We start from the raw sequence: 6,014 nt of genomic DNA on the forward strand, positions 1-6,014 counted from the left end.
TATATACACATATATATATATATAGGATTAAACGAGATAGGAAATCCCAAGAGTACATACTAAGGCTGGCAATGGGTCGGGTTTGGATCGGGTTGAATAATATCAAATCCATATCCATACCCATGAAGACAGTCTTTGCCCGCCCATGAAAAAATCCATGGGTGAAAAATTATGTCCATGTCCAAATTCGATGGATATCCATATCCACTGGATATCCATTGGGTCCTCTCGAGACATATAAATAAGACTTAACACAATATTAACATAAACTCTTCCATTCTTCATCTCATGGCAGGCTAGGCTTCACTTATGGTAAATCAACATCAAGTAACAACCTAAGATCATTTAGTATTTTTTTTCTAACAGATGAGAATGACGAGTCATTTAAGAAGGCGATAAAAATAAGGGAAGGGGTGTTGGAGTATGTTACGAAGGGGATTGATTATCAACTTATTAAAGTTACGATGTGGATTGTGTAATTTCTATGCATGTTTTAGATAAAAACAAGTGTAAAATTGCAGTGGGACATGTGAACGTGGTGCACGGATAGCAGATTTTTTCCCATTAAGTCATACTATCAGGTCGGGTTTCAGTATATCCATGGGTACAAGATCATATCCATGCCCTACCCACGAACAATCGGGTCGGGTTTGGGCACCGCCCATGGACACAAAAGAATATCCAAACCCTATCCATTCGGGTCGGATATCCATGGATACCCATGTCCATGGATAAAATTGCCATCCTTAGTACATACATATTACAACGTCCATGATTTTTTTCCTGAAATACAATGTCCAGGATTAAGAAACCAGCTCACGTACAAGGCCAAAGAGTCCTAACAAGTTACAACGTCCAGGATTAGCCACCTCACGCACAAGGCCCAAGAGTCCAAACATGTTACAGTAGAAGACACGTCCAGTTTTTTTTTTAATGAAAAGAAAGAAACATCTAGGCGGTAAAAGGAGAAATAGGAAATATCCAAACTAAAATCACCTAACAAACTAATGGTTTTCTTTTCATAAATGTACCCGATGCATGCATGGTGCTAATAGAAAAAATATATATCATGGTTCAATGTCATAGACCAATGTTGTCCTCTTCGCTAAAAAATCTGCGGACGATATTTCAATGTGTGGTGCGTACTACGTAGGTGAACTATTTTTTTCTCACATAGAAATTGCCACATACACAACCATAAGGGAAAAAAACCGTCGACAAATCACCCGCACATATATACTCCCAAATTTGTTTGGGTAGTACATAGTGTTCTGAAAATGAAAAAAGGTATAGTGTCAATGTTTTTTTTCAAAATCTACGTCATGAATATCATAATAATAATAAAAAATATATTTATTAAATGAAATTTCCTAAACTATGCAAGCGCATAAGAAAAACCAATCTTTTTTCTGAAGTTTAGTTATGTTGTTTATGTTTTATATTTAAGGAATAAAACCACAATGATGTTTGAGCAATTAATTGATCCTTTTAATAGATAGCAAAAGGAGAGTGCACATAGGCGTCACCCGGATAAAGCAATATATCATAGACTAGGACACTGGCTAGCTAGCGGTCATCGCATAAACAAAATAGCATCACCACTTTTCGTAGTTGTTCATTTGAGATTTGAGAAGGATCGGTTAATTTGAAAAAAATGCACAAAGTAACTTATAAAATCTTACAGGCATGCGTCGAGTAATTTAGGGGGTATTTTGGAATATTCGAGCAAACATTCAATTTTCATTTTAGAATGTTAGAGTCCAAGTAAAAGAAAGATCGACGAGAAAACTAGAAATATAGAGAATTATCTTAAAGACGAGAAGGCTTCGACGAGTTTAAAAATATCTAGAAGTTCAATGATCTTACAAATATTTTTAAAGTGCAATGATAAGCTTAAAATGACAGGTATTATTTCTCATGAGTTAATATACTAATTTAAATAATTTTATTTCTATGCTTACAAGGCTTTCGATAAAACAATACTTAGAAAACTTAATCAATAATACTATTATTGATGTAGTAGCCAATACAATATTAAAAATTGCTAGCCCATGCACTAGCACGGGTTGATGGCTCGTTTTAAAATTTTGTTTGGTCTCGACCTTCCCTTGTTGCTACAGAGGAATACCTATAGGGTTACCCGTAGAAATTTTTGCCCACTTAATTGCCAAAGGACAGCCAAGACCACAAAATTATAAATGTCCGTCATAATTGCGTGAAAGCGGCCAAAAACGTGTTTCCTGCGGCTTACTGTCCGCTTTTTCTTTGTCGTTACTGAGGCCCTAACCTATGATGCTATAGTAGTTCTCAATGGACGTACGAGGCAAAGAAATCGATAGACGTCAGTTCGCCATCACTTTGTGAACAACGTGTCTCCTGCGGAAAACATCAAATACTGGCCACACAATTTGATGATATTTCTCATACACAATATATTGTCATATTTATTTATTTATTCTAGAGTACACAAAAGCATGCATATAATATATTAACAAGAAGCGGCAAAAAAGCCGGATATAACGCCTTTCTGCCATATTACAACACCAATCATAAGGATAAGCATCCACATCCGCCAAACATACCCACCACACAAACTACGATACATGCTACACCTAGGCCAACATCATGCCAATGCGATGAGACAAGCCACAGAGCTACCCAACCGCGTCACGACCGACGCCAGAGACCTCTACGACCAGACAAAGACTCGAGAACAACACAGACCAATGTACCCCACCCATTGCACCAAGAGAAAGTCGGCAAGTGGACGGCACAGCCAGGGCAGACCTAGAGGAGTCGTCGAGAGAGAGCTCCGGCAATGGTGTACAGCGCCCCCAAGGCTCACGCCCAAAGCAGTAGACGACACCGACAAGAGTGGTGCCACCGGTACTCCTCGAGCAACAAGACGACACATCCAAGGAGGGAATGACGCCATGCCATGCTGCTGACGCCGCATGCTCCTAAGGCCAGACCAAGGGTTTCCCCTAAGCACGAGGGAGGGAGTCGGATCGAAGCTAAAGTAACGCCTCCATGCATGGAGGTGATGGTGCCCACAGATGTCGCCATTGCTAGCCTCCGCGTCGCTAAGCAGGGATTTCTCCCAACCCAAGATCCCAAACACAAAGTTCCGGAGATGCTCAATCAGGTAGGCCACCCCCTGGGAGGTGTCGCATCACACAACACAGCTACCTCCACCATCTCCGCCGCCACCTCGCACACGGGGCCGGACAATCCACCGATAAGAACCACCACCAGCCAACCAGTACACCACGCCTGCTGGATCTAGGCCACCAGCGCCAAGACCGCCAGCAGCGAAGAAGAGGCAAAGCGCCACCTTTCCCAGTTAATGCTACCGGATCAGGCCTGCCCGACACCCAGCTGTACCAGCGGCCTTGCCATGATCCTCGGCCTCAAAACGGCGCACCCCTAGTCCGCTCCACTAGTCCGCCTCTGTGGTGCCAAGATCACGAGATCGAGGCCAACACTCCCCCACTGCCACATGCCACCCGATGCCATATCCAGCCAGGGCAGCCCCAGATCCGCTCCCAGATGCCGCCGGGGAGCCACGCCGCATCGGAGCTCGCAACACCGCCGCCTGGAACCCCGTTGCCGCCATCCCTAGGACGCACAAAGCTTTGTCGATGTCCTCTCTTAGGGCGGCGAAGCAGAGGAGGAGGAGTAGGGGGGCCGCCGGTGGTGCGATTAGCTAGCGTCGTGCTCAGGAAGAAATCACCGAGCAGCGGCGATCCAGGGCAGGGCTGCAGCCCAGCCGCCCCGAAGGACAGGCCGCCAAGCGACGGCGACGACAACTACACCGTCTTCTACAACACCCTCGGCATGAACTAGGCATTTTTAAATGTTTTTGTCTATTTAGATTTGATTAAATATCACTGAAATCGCCTGTATTTTGTCCAAATTAACTGAATTTCATCGAGTTTGGGTGCTTAAATTTTTGTGCGGCGCCATTGCGGTCGCAGCTGGGAATATGTTCCCCACATGCCGGAAAGACCGCCGACGAAGCCCCAAGAGGCGCTATTTTCCCCCGAAAAATGCTCTTGGGGTGCCGGACGGATGGAGATGCTCTAATAGTGTTATATGTTAGTGTGTCCACATGATATTATCTGTACATATATGTGTATTCGATGTTTAAAGAAAAAAGAGTATGTGTTTACTGCTCATATTGATTTTTAAATTAAATCTGAGTCATGTACTTTTTCTAGACAATCAATATTGGCCAAATTTTAAAATTTAGTTTGGTCTCGACCTTCCCTTGTTGCTACAGAGCAATACCTATAGGGTTACCCGCTGAAAATTTTGCCCACTTAATTGCAAAAGACCACGAAATTGTAGATGTCCGTCATTAGTTCTCAATGGACGTACGAGGCAAAGAAACCGATAGACGTTAGTTCGCCATCACTTTGTGAACAACGTGTCTCTTGCGGAAAACATCAAATACTGGCCACACAATTTGATGATATTTCTCATACACAATATATTGTCATATATATTTATTTATTCTAAAATACACAAAAGCATGCATATCATATATTAACAAGAAGCGGCAAAGAAGCCGGATAAACGCCTTTCTGCCATATTACAACGCCAATCATAAGGATTAGCATCCACATCCACCAAACATACCCACCACACAAACTACGATACATGCTACACCTAGGCCAAGCTCATGCCAATGCGATGAGACAAGCCACATAGCTACCCAGCCGCGTCATGACCAACGCCAGAGACCTCTACGACCAGACAAAGACTCAAGAACAACACAGACCAAAGTACCCCACCCATTGCACCAAGACAAAGTCGGCAAGTGGACGGCACGGCCAGGGCAGACCTAGAGGAGTCGTCGTCGAGAGAGCTCCGGCAATGGTGTACATCACCCCCAAGGCTCACGCCCAAAGCAGTAGACGACACTGATAAGAGTGGTGCCACCGATAAGGAGGGAACGACGCCATGCCATGCTGCTGCCACCGCATGCATGCTCCTAAGGCCAGACCAAGGGTTTCCCCTAAGGACGAGGGAGGGAGTCGGATCGAAGCTAAAGCAATGCCTCCATGCATCGAGGGGATGGTGCCACAGATGTCGCCATTGCTAGCCTCGGCGTCGCTAAGCACAGATTTCTCCCAACCCAAGATCCCAAACCCAAAGTTCCGGAGATGCTCAATCAGGCCGGCCACCCCCCTGGGAGGTGTGGCATCACACAACACAGCTACCTCCACCATCTCCGCCACCACCTCGCACACCGGGCCGGACAACCCATCGATAGCAACCAACACCAGCCAACCAGTACACCACACCCGCTGGATCTAGGCCACCAGCGCCAAGACCGCCAGCAGCGAAGAAGAGGCAAAGCGCCACCTTTCCCGGTAAGTGCTACCGGATCAGGCCTGCCCGACACCCAGCCGTACCGGCGGCCTTGCCATGATCCTCGGCCTCAAAACGGCGCACCCCTAGTCCGCTCCACTAGCCCGCCTATGTGGCGCCAACCCCAGGAGACTGAGGCCAACACTTCCCCGCTGCCACATGCCACCCCATGCCATATCCGGCAAGGGCAGCCCCAGATCCGCTCCCAGACGCCGTTGGGGAGCCACGCCGCACCGGAGCTCGCAACGCCACCGCATGGAACCCCGCCGCCGCCATCCCTAGGACGCACGTGGCTTCATCGACATCCTCTCTGGCTGCGGCGAAGCAGAGGAGGATGAGTAGGGAGGGCCAGCGGCGGTGCGATTAGCCAGCATCGTCCTCAAGAAGAAATCGCCGAGCAGCGGCGATCCAAGGCAGGGTTGCAGCCAAGCCGACCCGAAGGTCAGGCCGCCGAGCGACGGCGACGACGACTACACCGTCTTCTACAACGTCCTCGGCATGAACTAGGCATTTTTAAAATGTTTTTATCTATTTAAATTCAACTAAATATGAATGAAATTGCCTGTATTTTGTTCAAATTAACTGAATTTCATCGAGTTTGGGTGTTTACTTTTTTTTGCGCCGGTGCCGTTGCGGTC

This window comes from Triticum dicoccoides, chromosome 5B, assembly GCF_002162155.2.
Source record: "Triticum dicoccoides isolate Atlit2015 ecotype Zavitan chromosome 5B, WEW_v2.0, whole genome shotgun sequence".
Classification (NCBI taxonomy): domain Eukaryota; kingdom Viridiplantae; phylum Streptophyta; class Magnoliopsida; order Poales; family Poaceae; genus Triticum; species Triticum dicoccoides.